The sequence below is a fragment of the Macaca thibetana genome, chromosome 11 (genome assembly GCF_024542745.1).
Source record: "Macaca thibetana thibetana isolate TM-01 chromosome 11, ASM2454274v1, whole genome shotgun sequence".
NCBI lineage: Eukaryota > Metazoa > Chordata > Mammalia > Primates > Cercopithecidae > Macaca > Macaca thibetana.
In genome coordinates, this window is record NC_065588.1 from 104,252,218 (window position 1) to 104,270,956 (window position 18,739).

Sequence of the window (18,739 nt, forward strand, 5' to 3'; positions counted from 1 at the left end):
GGCTCTTTGCATTTTGAAAGCCTCCCTGGTGGGACAGGTAGAAAAGCTAGAATCTCTGGAACAATTACATTAGTTTTAATTTTCACATAGCTCTTAGGTGTATCACCATTACAACTGCATGCCATTTACCCTGGAAACTCAACTCTCTATAAAACACATTAAGAAAGTAGTCTGATTTAATTTCTACAGTGCCCATGTCAGAAAGGAGCCAGCATTCCCTCACTCAGGGCCTGTTTACTCTTTCTCTGCACACCATTGTGATGAGCTTGGTGACCTGATTTCCCAGGCCTCTAGCACGTAGAAGAAGCAAATGATGAGAGTGTAGAATGGTAGAGAGGACACAGTGACAGCAGGCAGAAGCAACAGCTGACAGCCTGGAAACAAGGGTAAAGATGAAGAGATTGCAAAAATAAAAAGCATAGAAATAAAAGAATGACAGCTTGGGGGAATTTAGTGTAGTGGTCCAACAACCTCATCTCATAACTTCTGTCCAGCTGAATGTTATAGGACACTGAAATGGCCAGCCTCTTTGCTGGCCCCAAGAAATAGTTAAATCCTATTTAGTAGGCAGGAGCAAGGGTAAGGAATAATTCATTGAATAAAGTATTTGATCCCATGGCTAAACTAATAAATGTTTCTGTGTAGGTAGCCTCTCGTGTCTGAAAAATTCACTTACAAAGAATTCTTCATTTTTCACAATGTTGGATTAGTGACATCTAACTGTACCTAGACAGTGTCTGGTATGTGATAGATGCTCAAGAAATGAACATTCTTTGAAATCAGGCAAATCTAGTTCAGATCTTAGCCACTTAACAGCAGCCAACGGGTCCCTCTCAGCCTCAGTGTCATCCGCCATACACCGAGGACAGCTGTACATGAGCTACAACTGCTGCAGAACCCAAAGCACCTTCTTGCCTGTGCGTGGCAGAAGGAACAGCACCACAGCCTGTCTCATGACACTTGCTTTCACCTTCTATATCTCCTGTGGGAGGTGGGCACATGCAGAAATCAGGCTGGAGAGGACTCTGAGAAGTGAGGTTCTGTCATTCGATGACCAGCATGTGGAAGACCCACCACTGCGACAGGATATTGGATGGAGATGGGTGAGCCAGCCTGCCACAGATGCCCCGGCCTCGAAAAAATATGATGGCATCTTCATACATGTCCAGTAGCTGGGCAAAAAATGCCCCATTTAACTCTGTTGTGCCTTAGGAGTGAGGGCTAAGAACTTGGGCTTTGGGGTTGAACAGGTTCACTTCCGATCCCAGCTTGCTAGCTTATAGGCTGTGTGATCTTGAGCAGGTTGCACGGGCTCATGGTGCCTCCATGTCCTCATCTGTAAAATGGCAATAATAATACCTACCTCATAGGGTTGTTACAGGGATTCAATGAGATCATGCTCAGTGTAGAGTAAGTACTCAACAATGGTCATCTTAGCCAGAAGATAAGTCATTTCTCCAGTGGGCATAACTAGGATTCTTCCTAGCACTAAAGTGTCTGTGGCTGTGGGCATCTGTTCAGGGCTTGTGATGAATCAGTCAGTTTCTGCCTCTTCACACCATCTGGGGCATCTCCGGTAAGTTTTCTCTTTGAACTTCAGCTTCCTCTCCCATGAACGTTATTTAGTGATTTGCTTGATTCATAAACATGTTTGTGCATCCATTCATTTGTTTAACACTCCTTTATTAGGCACCTATTTCATTTCAGAGCTTCCAGGTCCTGCGCTGGGCCCTGGGAGATGAGCCCAACTTGATGGGCTTGGGTAGTGATGCCCCCTGAGAGGACAGAGGAGACACATGGATAATTGTCCTGGGAGGGCAGCGTGCTTCATGTTCACAGCTGTGCCTGTGCACCAAGGTGGGACTGGCGCATAGTAGGTGCTCAATGTTTGTTGAAAGAATGAATGAATGAGTGTCCTGTACTTAGCACCATCAGATGGGTGGATCCTATTGCTCTCTGAACCCCAGAATTCTTAGGTCCCAGACTGAGAAGAGCAGCTTCAGCTTACCACCTTAGGAAAGAAAATACGAAAGGTGTGAGTTCCCGGATCATTCCTTAGGCATTGGAGGTCTGACTCCAAATAAAATTTGATAGTTGTATGGGGTGGAATTAATTGGGGGAAACATACTTTCAAACGAGAGAGAATTTATGGCTGAATGACTTGTAGTGATTCTAGGAGGTGTTCTTCTTCTTGTTTCCATTTTTATGGAAGACTCCCTCACCAGCCCAGTGAACTGGGAACTTGGAACAGACCCAGCACCTGCACGTAGGAAGAATTTTCTCAGCTCATTTTCAGATGGGGAAGAGATTAGGGTCCAGAGTGGCACGTGCTCCAAAGTGAGCGAATTTGAAGCTGTGGAGTGTTGGAGTTACCAGCATGGGCTTTAGACTGAAACTGCTTGGCTTCACAGCCCAGAGCAGCCACTCGCTCACTCTCTAACTTTTGACAAGTGTCTTAACCCCCGTGCCTCAGTTTTCTTATCTGTAAAATGGGGATAACAATAACGCCCTCTCCACGGGTTGCTATGAGTGTTTTTTAAGTAAATTCATGTAGAATCCAAGCACAATGCCTAGCACATAGTAAATGCTCAGAACAATATTCATCATTATTAGTAGGGAGAGAACAAGCCCATATGAGGCTCTGAAATGTCAGAATGGGACACGGTAGGTTTTAAATAACAGCAACTCTCTCAGACTGGCCAAAGTCAGCGGCGAGTGGGCAGGAACCTAGCTCAGCAGTGAAAAGCTGGGAAGAGGCATCAGGCTCGAGAGACCATCAACTGACCACACAACCTTGGGCCACTGGCGTCACCTTTCTGTGCCTCGGTTTCCTCACCTGCAAAAGAGGGAGGGTGAGCTGAGCTGATGTGTCTAGGATGCTGTGAAGATGACGTGACCTTGTGCATGGGGAGTTCTCAGCCCAGGGCAAGAACTCAGAAGGCACACGGGGTAGGATGATGGAGTCATTCTGAGTCATGCCCAGGGTCAGCCTGCCTGGGTTTCAGTCCTGGCTCTGCTGCTTCTCAGCTGAGTGGCCTTGGACTGTGAGTTAACCTCTCTTTGCCTCTGTTTCCTCATTTGTAAAACTGAGATACAAAACTGGAAGGGCTGAGTGAAGATTCAATGACCTAAAATGGTGCCTAGCATATGGTACAGGTTACATAAGTGCCAGTTAGTAACGTAATGATTGTGATTGGGTGGCTTTTATTTCAGGTCTTGTCAGAGGTGAGTTCGGTCATAGAGTGGCGAGGCACCTGCTAACTGTCTATAAGCAGAGTAAAGAGGCGTGGGGATTCTCTGGGCATCAGGGCCTCTCCCCATAATCCATCCTGGCGTACCTTTTATGGCAACCTGCTGCTCTGTCTGTCCGCTTGATTTTGAGCACAGGCTGATCATGAGAGGTAAACCTGTGTGTCATTCAAAAAGAACCAATGGTAGTAGCTGGGGGCCCACACAGCTTGTTCCTCAAGTGCTGGGGATTGAGGTGTCAGTGTCTTCTCCCCTGGACCGCCCAGATCTTCTGCCCTCACCCCTCATGACCCCCCAGCCAGGGGCCTTTGCTGGCCCCCTGACCTCCTGCCAGCCCCTGTTACAGTCATGAAGCCTTGGGCTGCTGTGATCACTGCCCCCATGAGTGTGAACTTCAGCAGAGCAAGGCTGCCAGCTCTGGAAGGGGTTCCAGGGAGCAGCCGGCCAGCCTTCCCCACCTCCTGGGCATCGTGGCAGAACTGGGACTAGAACATGGGCCTTTCACATCCTGATCCATGACCGGTCCTGTGGCCCCTTCACTCCCATGCTGCTTTTCGGCGTGAGCAGATGAGTACCCTATGGCTATGGGAAACAATGTCCACAAAAGTAGGGCTTGAACAATACAATCTTTAAATTATTTTCTTTTCTTTCTTTCTTTATTTACTTGTTTATTTATTTTTTAGAGATGGAGTCTCTATCACCCAGGCTGGAATGCAAGTGTCATGATCACAGCTCACTGCAGCCTAGAATTCCTGGGCTCAGCTGATCCTCCCACCTTAGTCTCCCGAGTAGCTGAGACTTATAGGCGAGGCCACCACACCCAGTTAATTTTTAAAAACTTTTTGTTCTTTTTTATTTGTTTGTTTGTTTTTGTGAATTTTTAAAATTTTTTGAAGAGATAGAGTCTCACTACATTGCCCAGGCTGGTTTCGAACTCCTGGACTCAAGCGACGCTCCTGCCTTGGCCCCCTGAGTAGCTGGGACTACAGATGGACACCACCATGCCCAGCTCTAAACAATACAAATTTACTATCTTCCAGTTCTGGAGGTTAGAAGTCTAAAACGGGTCAGCAGGGCTAGGTTCCTTCTGGAGGTTCTAGGGGGAGAATCCACTTTCTTACCTTTTCCAACATTGGAGGGCCACCCATATTCCTTGGTTCATAGCCCCAAGCCACTCTGATGTCCGCTTCCATCGTCATGTCTTTGTCTCTGGCTGTGACTCTCCCATCAGGACCCTTGTGATGCCACTGGGCCTATCTGAGTAATCCAGGATAATCTCTCCACCTCAAAATCCTTAACTTAGTCACATCTGCAAAGTTTCTTGTACTAGGTAAAGGTCGCATATTCACAGGTTCCTGCTTTTGGGGTGGGGGGAGCTGATATATGATGAAACTGGAGTGTCTTCAGGGCCTTGTGAGCCCCTCCCAGCAGTGGGAAACCTTGTGAAGAGTTTAAGTAAAGGGGAATTGAATGATTCTGTCAAACCCTGGCCAGAACAAGAAGAAAGGCCTCCCAGCTATCCCCCCTCAATTCAGGTGGGAGCCTATTGAAATCCCTGCAAAGAACAGAGAGAACAGGGTGATTCCAGCTTCATTATGCCAAACACACAGCCTTCCAAGGGAGAGGTGCGCTTTGGAGAAAAGAGTCAACAAATTAGTTTCTTAATCTGCTTTAAGTTGCTAAAATGCCCCTGTCTTCCTTGCTTTGTCACTTGATGGGCCTGTGGGCTATTTTAACTTTTATTAGAACATTTTTTTTTTTTAATCGAAGGAGCTTTTTCCTTTTTGAAAAACTAATCCCAGCTGTGTTTTGATAAGGTAGAATTAAAAATGGCACTGGGGAAATGCCACAGAAAGCTTTGATTTTTCTTCTTATGGCATCTGAAGTGATTTAAATAATGATTACATATTTCGTTTTTATGCAGCCTCCTCTCTTCCCTCCCTGGCCTCCTCAAAACACCACAGGTACCAGCAGCTCTGAACACATGCTATTTCTAAAATCTCCAACCCTCAGCTCCTAGAGGCAGAGGGACAGCCCTATAAGAGACCAAGATTTCTAACCTAGCAGCTTCAGGTGTAAAGCAGATCTTGCTCAAATACAAGTGCTCCAATTCACAGCTGTGTGGCCTTGAATAATTTACATCAATCTCCTTGGCCTCCGATTCCTCATATAAATAAAATCTCATATAAAATAGAGATAATGATAGTGTTTGCATTCATCAGTATCCTATTGGTTGTAGGTGACAGAAAACTCAACTTAAACATCCTTACACTCTTTTATTCTCAGGCATAAAATGAAATGTATTGGCTTATATAACTAGTAACTAGCTTCAGGCTTGGCTGGATCCAGGAGCTTGGCATCTTACAGGTCTCCCTCTCTTTCTTTCTGGTCACCTCTCTCTTTTCCTTCTTTTCTCCTTCCTTCACTCTCTCTCTCTATATATGTATTTATTTCTCTTTAGAGACAAGGTCTTGCTCTGTCACCCAGGCTGGAGTGCAGAGGTGCTGTCATAGCTCCCTGCAGCCTCAACCTCCTGGGCTCAAGAGATACTCCTGCCTCAGCATCCTTAGTAGCTGAGATGTGGGTGGGTGCCACTGTGCCTGGCTAATTTTTAAAAAATTTTTTGTAGAGATGGAGTCTTGCTTTGTTACACAGGTTGGTCTCACACTCCTCGCCTCAAGCGATCCTCCCACCTTGGCCTTTCAAAGTGACGGGATTATAGGTGTGAATCACCACATCTAGGCTCTCCGTCATGCTTCACCAATCTTTTGGCTCCCATTTTCTCTGTGTGGGCTTCATTTTAGACTAGCTGTCTTCTTCTGAACACCCATCAGTCTCTCCCTACTTATATTGTGGCATCTGAAAGCCCAGTTCCAGCAATTCTGAAATCGAGACCTACAGTCTCCTGGCACCTGTCACAGCGACCAGGGAAATGATCTCTGCTGTTTGATCAGGTCAGGGTCATGTGATCAACCTTGACACCTCTTTGGGGGAGAGAGATGAATTACTGTATGTGGCTTCCTGAGCCACAAAGATAGCTGGGGAGGAGGTGAGCCCCCAGTGGAAAATCAGAACTTAGTTAACCAAGGAAAGGGAAGAGATAACTGGTCAGACTAAAATGACTGGTCAACAAGCCATCTAGTCCCCATCTCAGAGCCTTGCTGTGAGGATGATATGAGATCAGGCATGCAAGGTACTTAGCATTGCCCCTAGCATGCAATGTGCCTGGTAAATCCCGCCTAATACGACTGATGTTACAATTGTGATTATTATCAGCATGGTGATAATACAGGCCAGGCAGGGGCCCGACAAGTATCCAGGGCAATGGGAGGCACTCCACATCCTGAAGACTCAACCTGAGCATCCCACTAACCCCTGTGTAGCCTTGGATCAGTCACTTCCCTCCCATTTGGTTGACAAAAGTGGCCCTTCCCTAACAAACCCCCACCTCCTGCATCAGTTTAGCAGCGGAAAGCTGGGATGGCACCAGGGATGCAGGCGGACAGTCACAAATCCAGATCCCTCCAGAACAGGTGGGTCCCATAGGCATGAGACAGGAGGAGGACTATGGTGAGCCAGAGACCAAGGGCCCCATCCAGAGGGCGCAGCCTCTCCCAGCCTCAGCCTATTGTTGTCACACAAGAATGCCTGCCCAGGATGGTCACATATCTTGATTTTTTTTTCCAAGTAAATTCCACCAATGTGGGCAATTTTAAAGACAGGGCAGGCTAGATGAGTGTGTCTGTGAGCTCGCTTGGACCACTTCTTGTAAAGCCAAGTCTCCTCAGCATGTGGGACCCGGAGCCTGTACTGTCTGTACGTTGAGAGCTCGTGTTGTGGATGACCTCAAAAGACACACTGGCCCGTTGTTCTACAAACCTGGGTCATACGTGTTATGCATTCAGCATCCTTTTTCATGGCCATGGGAGCACCTGTCTTCCTCTGAGCTGTGCCATTTGTAACAGGCTTTGTGGATGGAATTCAGCGAGAATGGCTGCTTCGAAGCAGTTCATTTTGCTGCCTGAGATTATTAATGCTCTCTCTGATTTCCTGCTTCACACTATTGATTTCCTGGGATAAAACTTTCTCTGCAGAGGCTGAGAAGGTAATTCAGCTGCCGTCCTTATGTGTGAGGGAAGATTCTATCCTAGCTCTCTCCCAGTTTGTGTGTGATGGAGAGCAACTCACTTCCCCTCTCTGAGTCTCAGTGTTTTCATCTGTAGCGTGCAGACCCTTGGAGCTTCTGCCTTCTAGGAGGCGTCAGGAACATGGTAGGTACACAACAAAGCTTAGCTCCTCCTATAAAACTGCAGCCCCGGCAGCCTGGGGAAAGGGGGTGAGATAGTGATACCCCTTATCATGAGTGAGCACTCACTCCATACTAGGCCCTTTCCCAGCACAGCCTCCTTTACTCCCCCCAGCAGCCCTGAGCTTGGTGGCTTTCCCCTTACTGTCCTCTTTTTTACAGGTGAGGAAACTCTGAGAGGCAAAGGGACCTGCCTAAGCTCACACAACTCGGACATGGCAGAGCAGAGATTTGAACTCTGGCATCCCTGAATCCAGGCCCTGCCTCTTGTGACAGGGCCTTGCATTTCATGGGAACCAGTTTACATTCACACTGGCTGCACCCATGGGCACAAAGGATCCCCAAGCAGTGGAATCCAGACCCAGCTCTGCTACTCACTTACTATGTCATCTCAGGAGACTTTCTTGACCTCTCTGGGCCTTTGTTTCCCCCAGCTCCTTAAACACACCTTGCTGCTTCCCACCTCAGGACCTTTGCACATACTGTGCCCTTGCCCAGCATGCTTTGCCACTCAACCTCCACCCCTCTTCAGCTGATTAATTGCAACTCCTCCTTCAGGTCTTGGGTGAAGCATCGCTTCTGGAAGTTCCTCTGGGGCTCCCCTTGGTGTGCTCTCCAAGCTCCACAGCATTCCTTAAGGTTTTGTGATTACAGCGCTGTGTGTTGATCTAACCAAACTGCATCCCCTCTACCTGCTTTTGGGGGTCAGGGAACCAGCTGGGTCTTGTTCAGTAGGCTTCCCAGGCTAACACTCCAAGCCTGCCACATATATACAATAAAGCTGTGGAGTTAATAGATGGAGTTCAAAGAGGCCTTAGGACCCTCATACACTGCTGGTGGGACTGTGAATTGGTACAACTGCTTTGCAAAACTGTTCAGCAGTATTTATTAAGGCAGCACAATACATGCCCTGTGACTCTGCTGTTTTATGTCAAGATACACACTCAACAGAAATCGGTATACACATTCTTTTATTGTTCTGTAATACTCATAACTGTGAAAAACAAGAACTGCTGAAATGTCCATTATGGTGGAATAGATAAGTAAAACTAGGTTTAGATATACCAAGGAATAGTACACAGCAGTGACAATGAACAACCTACAGCTATAAGCCATGAAAGGAGGCACTGTGCAAAAATAATGGTGAGTGAAAAAACCAGCTACAAAAGGGCATGTGCTGCAGGATTATTGTTATAAAATGCTCAAAAGACAAGCTAAACTACGTTATAGTGTTTAGGGAGGCATGCTTTGGTGGAAACATAAAAACAAGGAAGAAATTACCACCATCAACCTGAAATGAAGGTAGTTGCCTCGATTGGGGAAGAGGAGGGCATGTTATTCGAAGGGGTCTCAAGGTGTTGGCAGGGTTGTTTCTTGCCCTGGATGGAGTTACATTGTGCAAACTGCACATCATTGTACATGATGCAAATTGTACATCTTTGTTTTACGTTGTCTTCTGTATTGTGGTCATGAAAAAAGTCCCTTCCATCCCCCAAGATAATTATCTTTGGGGGTCCCCATCCACCAGGACCATCAGCGGTTGGGCTTTATGCACAGAGAACATCCTCTGAAATCCTGTTTTAAGCCAAGTTACTCTCTAGTTGAGTGTGGGCGTGCCCCACTGTGTCCCGTCATTCCCCCAGGGGTCCAGATTTACATGTGTGAAAGGAACCAGAGCAGCTTTTGTCCTGGCACAGAGGCCACCTGCCTAGAGGATACAATTAGCCCCTTTTCTCAGAACATGATAAGGATGGAGGATTGATTTCACCAGAAAGTATTTTTAAAAGAAAATATGAAAGAAAAAGAAAACTAAAACCTGGGGAGAAGCATTTTCAGATACCTACTTTTGCAGTCCAGGGAGATAAATTGTCCCAGATGGAGCTCAGATGACAGGGCTGGGCAGGGATTTGAATCAGGACACGGGGCTCCAAGGTGGGGCAGCTGAGGCCCAGGCCTATGGTGGGCTGGTGTCCAGGTTCAGGAGAACTAGGTCTTTGGACTCAAATGCTCCAAGTGTTCTCCAATGGCCTTGACCTCCCTTTCTGCACAGACTGACGGGTTGGCCTGGGCCCTGGCTGGAGACCAGAGATGCTGTGATTTTTATAGGTCCTTCAAGCTCAAGTCAGGATGGATCAGGGTTAGGGTCTTCCAGGGGTTCCCAAAAGTCCGGCTAGTCCTTTTGGATTATTAACTCATTAACAATGAACTTCATCCATCTATACGAAACACTTATACATCTCTTGCAATTTATTAAACAGATATTAATTGAGCTTAGCTGGGCCTAGACTCTTCTAAACATCAAGTATATAATGAGAGTGACCAACTGGTTGTGGTTTGCCTAGGATTTTTCCGCTTTTAGTACTGAATGTCTAACCGGCCTGGGAAACTGGATCCCAGGCAAACCTGGGCGGTGGGTCACCCTGGAATGGTGAGCAAGAAGCTCTGATGCCCACCCACACAGAGCTCAGTGGAGGAGACAGGACATCACAGACCAGCATGCTCAGTGAGCTCTTTGCTTGAGGAAGCTTCCTGGAGGAGGTGGCATCTGACCTGAGCCACTCAAGAGAAGCAGGGTCAGGCAGGGGTAGAGAGTGGGAAGGGAAAGAAGATTGGGGAGCCTACAGGGCTCATGTCATGGTAGGCCTTTGGGTCAGGGTGGGTGCCAACAGCCATTGGAAGCCCTGGGGCTTAGAGGTTAGAGAAGAGAATCGAGGTGTAAAATTTCTATTGAAAGATTCTCCTGGGCTGCTATGTAGGGAACAGGGGAGGGATTGGCAGGGGAAGGGAGGGTTGCGAGTGGATATCAAGGGATGCTTGGATTGGGCTGCCTTACTCACTTATTCTTCTAGACGCTCAGGTCAGAAATGTCAGGGACAGCGGGTATGGTGGCTCATGCCTGTAATTCCAGCACTTTGGGAGGCCAAGGCAGACTAATTGCTTGAGCTCAAGAGTTTGAGACCAGCCTGGGCAATGTGGCAAAACTCTGCCTCTACAAAAAAAATACAGAAATTAGCTGGGTGTGGTGCTGAACATTCTGAGCTGAGATGGGTCAAGGACTATAGTAAGCTATGATCACACCACTGCATCCCAGCCTGGGAGACAAAGTGAGACCCTGTCTCAAAAAAAGAAAAGAAAAAGAAAAAGAAAGAAAAGAAAAGAAAAGAAAATGACCATGCTTCTTCTCTCCTACCCCACATAAGATCTTTGGTAAATCCAATCACCAACATTTTCACCCCTCCGTCCCTATTCCTGGCCTCTCCCACCACAGGTCTGTCTTTTCTTCATAGCTCTTATCACCTTCAAATCTACCCTGTGAATGACTTATTTATTTTGTTTACTGCCTGTGTCTTCCCTCTAGAACAGAGTTTTGCCACGTTGGCATTACTGACATTTTGAGCTCGGTCATTCTTTGTGTGGCGTGGGGGCCAACCTGTGCATTGTAGGATGTTGAGCAGCATCCCTGGCCCCTACTAAGTAGATGCCGGTAGCATGATTTCTGTGACAACCGAAAGTCATCTCCAGACATTTGCTGAATGCCCCCTCAGGTGGGGAAGGGGTGGCAAAACCACTCCCAGTTGAAAACCGCTACACACAAAGGCTGGGATGTTCGCCTGTGTATTCGCCAATGTAGCCCCAGTACCTAGAAGGGGGCCTGGCTTTTGTGGTGCTCACTACATGTTTGTTGAATGAATAAGTGAGTGTGGTGTGAGATGGTGGGGCCTGGGCTGGGGCAATGGCAGTGGGGGTAGTGTGGGAGGTAAGGGTTTTGGAAACAGTTCAGTGATAGAATCAATTAACAAATGGAACTACCATTATACTTATGATGGTGATCATTCTCATCCACTTCATTATCTTCTCCAGGGCTTGAATTCCTCTCATCATATAATGGAGGAAGATCAGAGAGGTTAGGGGTAACATGATGTGAGTAAAAACCACTCAGAAATGAGTGGTAGAACCAGGCTGGAACCTAGGTCTTAGGAAGCCAAGCCTAGAGTCTTTGCAAGTGTTGGATGATGTTATACAATAACAATGACTGCTGTTTATTGAGTTCTTACTAAGTGCCAGAAACCAAGCTAAACATTGTGGATGGATCACTTCAGTGGAGCCCCTGACAATATCCTGTGATTACTGTTATCATCCCATTTTTACAAATGAGGCCTCTGAGGATCAGAGAGGGGGAGTGAGTTGCCCACAGTCACACAGCAGGTGTGGAGCTGGGCATGTCTGACTCAGAGTCTGAGGCTGACTTCAAGGTGGGGGCTCAAGGAGGCACAACCCACCTTCAGGTAATAGGCATCACCCCAGTGTCCCTTTCCTTTCTGTTTAGTCAGCAGAGGAGACATGATCAAAGGATTCTCACTGGCATGCTAATTTTGGAAGGCTTCACTTTAGAGTAATTTGCAGGAAACCCTGTAAAATTCACAAAGACCCCTGGCCATGTGAAACCTCTTGGTCCTTAACCTTGATCTCCCTGGCCCAGTGGGATGGGCAGGGACTGGGCAGAGAATGGAACTGAGGGATTGCAACAGATTTTCAGTCAAGCTATACATTGGGAAACCTCTGAGCAAATGGAGGGTCTTTTATTTCTTTTCACCCAAAGACAACAGAGACTCGATGTCAACTTAATTAAATGCTGGAATGGAAGCCAATCACAACACTGGCTTTGCAGTTTAAACCAACAACCAAACAAACAAAAACTCCCTGTATTTTACCACTCTCTCTTTTTGGAAATCTCCCCCGTAGGCCTGTCAGAAGCTTTCAGTATGCACCAACATTGGCCTCCACCACCCAGGCCCCCATTCCTGTGATGAAAGTCCTGTTGAGGGCCCACTTGACAGAAGCGGAAGCTGAGGCTGAGCCTCAGAGTGGCAGGGGGATGCTCTCTGGAGGCCAGAGTATCTTATATACCACTACATATAGCCCCAACCAGATGGTGATGGTGTGGCCATGATGCGCGCCCTACCCCGCCACACACACACAATTAGGCTGTGTGCTACTTATGTGGAAACGCGGTGAACAAGTATTTATTGAGCACCTACTGTAGATACGGCCGTGAACAAGACGGACCCAGTTCCTATCCCCTGGCTCTTACAACATGATTGTAACAAACCCTTATGTTCCACCTACCATGCCCCAGGCACTGTTCTCAGGACATCACATACACTGGCTCATGTGATGTTCTCAACAACCCTAAGAGGTAAGAACTATTATTGTTCCCATTTCACAGACAAGGAAATGGAGGTCCAGTGAGGTCAGGCAATTTGACTTTGGATGCGTGGCCCAAGAGTTCATGCTCTTAACCACCATGCTAATGATGGTAATAATAATAATTATAATCATGATGATGGATTATTATGTGCTGGGCATGTTGCAAGGAGGATCTCATTTAATCCTAACAACAGCCCTATGAGCGTGGTGTTATTATTACCCTCATTTTATAGATGGGAAACCGAGGCTCTGAGAGGTGAGGGGGTTTGCTCAACGTCATGCAGTTGGTGGCAGAGCCAGGGTTTGAACCTGCCTTTGACTGATGCCAAAGGCTGTACGCTTAACCATTCTTCTGTCTTTCCCTCTGGGCAGAGGAGGGAGTATAGAATTCACCCTCTGTAACTGTAAACAAAGTTCGTTAAAGGAAGTGTTGTGAGCTTTCCAAAGGGAGAGGCTAGAGTGTTACGGGAACATGGAGGAGGGAGACTTGGTTTATTTCGGGGGATTGAAAGGGTCTCTCCCAGGAAGAGATGTGGAGTCTGGGATGGGAAGGATGAGCAGGACTCGACCAAGCAAAGGGGTGTGTGTGGTGGGGATATTCAAGGGTGAGGGATGGATTTATGGAAAGTCCCCTACAGAGGGTGGAGTTGGAGTATGGTAGGAACATAGCATGCCTGGCCGGAGCACAGAAGCAGAAGTAAAGAGGATACAGTGACACAGGAGAGAGGCAGGCAGGACCCCAATATGCAGTAGGTGCTCAGTGTATGCTTGGGAATGGATCCACTTTGACCTTCCCTTTGACACTCTCTCTGCCCACCCTGCCCAGAAGTGACTGCCCCCGCACACAAGTCCAGGTGCCAAGCCCAGTGGGGTTGCCGATGTGGCTGAACGTTGCTGGACCCAGCAGGCACTTGGGCAGACCTCTGCGAGAAGCTCTGGAAAAAAGACCCCTTGTTGGAGCCTCCAGGAGCCAGCCTCCTAGTGCAGCCTGGCTTCGGTCCCTACCTCACAACCCTTCCTCTGACCTGAGTTTCTTCTTGGATCTGGCCTCCTGCCGCCTGAGCATGAGCCCACACCCTGGCCCCTTGGTGCCCCGGTGCTCAGCTTCTGCTTGGCTGAGTCCAATGTGGTCAGCACTCGAGCTTCCCTCACTGTCCCTCACTCCTTCCCTGTGCCCTCTCCCAGAGAGTTCACTCCCATGAGGTCCCGCAGATTCATCTACTGGTCAAACTGCTGACCTACCATCTACTGCAGGCTTTCTCATCCTCAGCCCTGTTGACATTTGTGGTGAGATAATTTCTTTTTGCGGGCATTGGGGAGTGCCCTGTGCATTGCAGTGTGTTGAGCAGCATCCCTGGCCTCTGCCACTAGATGCCCATAGCACCTCCTCTGCAATCACGACAATAAAAATGTCTCCAGACATTGACAAATATCCACTTGATGCAGGTGGAGAGGGGGAAAAATTGCCCCCAGTTAAGAACCACTGGTTTGGGGCAATCATAACACATTCCCTGGGAATTGGCAAACGACCTCCTTCCCAGGGATGGGGGTTCTGTTAGCCAGGAAGAGGGAAGAGATGGAGTACAGAATTTACTGAATCAAGATCAGAGGTGGACTCAACTCTTATTATATGTTTGGGGAAATTGATGTTCAGAGGGAAAGGGACTCGCCCAAGGTACACAGCCATTTAGAATGAAGGTCAAGATTAGAATCTAGGCCTGACTCTGCCGTGCCTCCTGATCCATGCAGCCCTCCTGGGAATCTCCCGGAATGCCATGAATATTGATTAACCACACACTCACTGGAGACTCCCTTGAGGCCACCCTCTGAGACCTGATCTAGTTCCCTCTCTCTCAGATCTGAGGGTTTTTAGAGATGAAAACCTACTCCATGGGCTAATGACGAATTAATTGTTCTCTTTGGACAGATAACACTTCTCATCTTTTTCTAGAATTGTGTTTGCCTCCCCTGAGGTCAAGCCAATTCTTTCCAACATTCTCTTAACTCCCTCCCAGCCCTCCTCCTGCACACACTGGCCCAGATGGGAGAATGGCTGTGTGACAGGAGGGCCATCGATCTCCTTCCACGGGCGTCACTGCTCTCCTGGATCCAGCTCCAGGCATCGGGGACGCTGCAGTTGCTCTCACAATGAGGGCATTTAGCTGCACTCTGCTCCCCTGGGGGAACGCTCGGAGGAAACCTGAGGAAGGGCCAAGAGAAAAAGAAGAGAAGCAAAACCCAGCAAAACTGCCCATTCTGAGTGTGCTGCACTTGAAGAAGGAGGCCCAGCCAGCTCCAATTTCAGAGATTTTTAGAAAGTGCCTCTGCTTGGCTTGGTTTCTCCATTGGTGGGCTGTGACCAAGGAAGGATAAAGTGAGAGCCCCATTCAGGCCAAGGCAAGGGTTCAACCTGAGCAGGGCAGGGTGGGAGGCCAGGAGAACAAGGGCTCTGTGTGCTCCTGGGCACAGGACATATGCGCTGGGCTCCCACAGGCTCCAGCCAGGCGCTGGACACAATCAGAAATCCATGATGTGGCCAGAGAAATACAGGGTTGGGCAGGTACTGATGCTGTGTAATTCAGCCCTGAATAGTGCATTTTCAGGGTGAGCCACATTAGGGATGATGAAGAACTTCCCCTCTTGGTGGCAGAGCCTGCTCTGGGATTAAGATGAGTCCCAGGAATTAACCAGGGCCATCCCAGAAGCCCGATGGGCCTTTGGGGGCCAGGTGGGTGGTATAAGAAGGGCCTGTTGCAGACCATGGTGGAGCGGGGAGCCCATGCCACATCTGGAGGCTCAGCTTACCAGAACCAATCAATGTGCTAGGTTCAGATCCCTAAACTCAGGCAAGTGGTTTAACCTTTGTGCCTTTGCTTCCTCATTTAAAACTGAGTTTGCCCGGGCATGATGGCTCATGCCTGTAATCCCAGCACTTTGGGAGAGAGGCCAAGGTGGGCAGACCACTCGAGGTCGGGAGTTCAAGGCCAGTCTGGCCAACATGGTGAAACCCCATCTCTACTAGAAATACAAAACTTAGCCAGGTGTGGTAGTGCACACCTGTAACCCCAGCTACTTGAGAGGCTGAGGCATGAGAATCGCTTAAACCTGGAGGTAGAGGTTGCAGTGAGCTGAGATCACATCACTGCACTCCAGCCTGGGTGACAGAGTGAGACGCTGTCTCAAACAAACAAACAAACAACAAAAACTGATATAGCATGACTACTTATCTTGTAGAGTTGTGAGGATTAAAGAAGTTAACACAGAAAGCACTTAGAACAGTGCGGCTCATTTTATCTTTCAAGAGCCCTAGAGACTGGGTTTGTATTTAAAAGCTGCCACTGGCTCAGTGTTAGTGATGAATTCAAGTCAAGAAAATAATTAAATAAAACCTGTGCTCTGTGGCTCTCTGTAGCCCACACTCCATGAGCCATCCTGGCAACCTCTGGCGGAGGGTTTTAGACGGACTCAGCCTCCACCACTGTCTCTACCCCTTATTGGTTCCTGACCTTGGAAGTGATGGCACTTGTCTGTGCTGCGTCTGCATATTCTGCAGTATCAGTGGGGATGCTGGTAAGAGTGAGGGCTTATTACCATAGGGGCAGGATGTGGGAAAATCACAAGGGATGGTGCAGCTTCCCAGAGTTAGCGGTAGTGGGGAGCTGTTATCACCCCCAAGCCTGAAAAGACGAAGTGCAGAAGCCTAGAAAAATTAGCTCTATGGAGAGGGTCACCTGCAGTGCCATGTTCTTTGGTAGAGGGGCTCAGCCAACCCTGGTGGCTCCACCGAGGGAGAGGTGATGGGGAAAGAAATGTATGCCCTGAACATCCTTGACCCAGCTTCCAGTATCCTGCCAGGGCATCCCGTTTGCCAAACTCTAGTGGAAGTCAGGGAAGCAGAAAGTTCATTGATGTGGTTCCCCCAGGCCACCTCCAGGTAGACAGCAGGGCAAATGAAGGGGGAGAGCGTGTCTGGAGGGGCAAATGGAAGACAGCAGACAGATCTGAGAAATGGAGGTGGTGGTGGTTCTGCTTGCCTTAATGCTGCTGGAAGGTTTTTCTTAGTCTAGATGAAGTGTGATGCTCAACACATGGTTGTAAAGCATTAAGCTGAAGGTATTCCTGTTGTTACTGGATTAGAGAAAGCAGAGGCACCAGGAGGGAAGTTCAGGGCCCCCTGAGCGTCCTCAGAGTGGGTAGATGGTGTCCTGGAGTTGCGAAGGGGGTATTAGTTTCCAATAGCTGCTGTAACAAATTACCACAAACCCGATGGCTTAAAACAGCAAGCATTTATTCTACTACAGTTCTGAAGGTCAGGAGTACAACATGGGTTCACCAGGCTGACATCCAGATACTGGCAGTACTGAGTTCCTTCTGGAGGCTCCAGAGGAAAATTGGTTCCTTGCCTTTCCCAGCTTCTAGATGTTACCCACATCCCTTGGCTCATGACCCCTTTCGTCCTCAAAGCCAGCAATTGTACCCCTCTGGGCTGTGTTTCTGTTATCATGTCTCCTCCGACTCTGACCCTCCTGCTACCCTCATAAGGACCCTTGGGATGATGTTGTATCCATGAGATAATCCAGGATAATCTCCCCTTCTCAAGATTCCTAGCTTAATCACATCTGCAAAGTCCCTTTTGCTTGCATGACAGGTGACATGTTCACAGGATATGGGGATTAGGACGTGGATATCTTTGGGGTAGCATTCTAGTTGCCACAAGAGGGTTCCAGGAAGCTTCTCAGAGGAAAGGCATCTCCCCACTGTCGTGCACAAGAGTCCAGAATCACCTCCATTAACATTTCTTTTTCAGACTGATAATGTCCACAAACTCCAGCATTTATTAGTCTATCTTCAATAACTTTCCCAGAGCTGCATGTTTTTCATGAATCCAGATGAACTCATTATTTATTATTGCTTCATTCTAAGCAATAATACACATGCAATCAAGGTGTGATGGGCACTTATGATTTTTGTAACTATTCCCATTAAAATAATTACATAACTATTGACATTTTAAGAAGAGTTTATCTGTGTACCACCTAGAAGTACCACGTGAGACATGGTGAGAATGCCCCAGATCCCAGCCTGCAGCTGCAGGGTAATGTTGTGGAAAGAATTCTGAAAGAGGAGTGAGGAGACCTGGGTTTTGGTTTTGGATCTGCTCTGTGACCTCAGCCAAGTCACATTCTTTTGTGGGACCCTCAGTTTCCTCATCTATATAATGGGGACAGTTCGTAAGATTCACTCCAGCTTAGATATGATAAGGTTTTGCTATTAGCATATTAGTATGTTGGAAGTGGAAGAATGGGACACAGTAAGTTTTGATATGGATGGAGGAGAGTTGGTGTATGGGAGTACTGTTAAGGGTGTGATGGCGGACCCTGTACCCCAGGACCAGAATTACTGTTCTTCGTGATGCACAGCTAGTACCATATGCATACACCAATCATGGCTCTCAGTGGGGAGACAAAATTTTATTCAGCCGTGTGTGTCTTATCAAGCCTAGAATAAGGACCCGATACATTTTCTGGTTGTTGAATGACTGAATGACTGACAGAAGAAATGGCAGTATGATTCTTATGATAGTCCCAAGAGGTCAACACTGACTGAAAGGCCCTGCTTACGACTGGAAGACCCCAGGAATCTCGGTGGTATGTGATCTCTGTGAGTCAGAGAGACCTAGGTTCAAATCCCAGCCCTACCACTTGTGAGTTTTGTGACCTTGGGCAGTTTATATCACTTTTCTGAGCCTCAGTGTTCTTATCGAGATGATGGGGATAAGAATAGTACCTCCTCTGTAGGTCTGTGGTGAGATTTAAATGAGATAATCTATGCAAAGAGCACAGCCCAGTGCCTGGCACATAGCTCCATAAATATTAAGAATGTCAAATACTGTTGTTATCATTCTGCCTCCCATATCGTCTGGGAAGATGAAGATGATCTGAAAAGACTCCCAACCTCTCCCAGGCTATTCAAAAG

At 47.7% G+C, this 18,739-nt stretch overlaps 2 protein-coding genes across 13 annotated transcripts in view; both read left to right on the plus strand.

The window, feature by feature from the left end:
- ISCU (iron-sulfur cluster assembly enzyme) overlaps positions 1-18,739 on the plus strand; it is a 627,706-nt gene that overhangs the window by 199,091 nt on the left and 409,876 nt on the right. Inside the window, exon 1 of one of the 8 annotated variants that reach the window (XM_050749896.1) lies at positions 9,490-9,493. The exons of 5 other annotated variants lie outside the window; for them this stretch is intronic. The gene's annotated coding sequence lies outside the window, so the exon portion shown is untranslated. Of the gene's footprint in view, positions 1-9,489; positions 9,494-11,270; positions 11,275-11,810; positions 11,815-18,739 lie in introns of those variants that run through there. 2 more of the 8 variants (XM_050749891.1, XM_050749897.1) reach the window with 2 other exon arrangements.
- Positions 1-18,739, plus strand: part of WSCD2 (WSC domain containing 2) — a 125,905-nt gene that overhangs the window by 7,900 nt on the left and 99,266 nt on the right. The gene's annotated exons all lie outside the window — the stretch shown is intronic.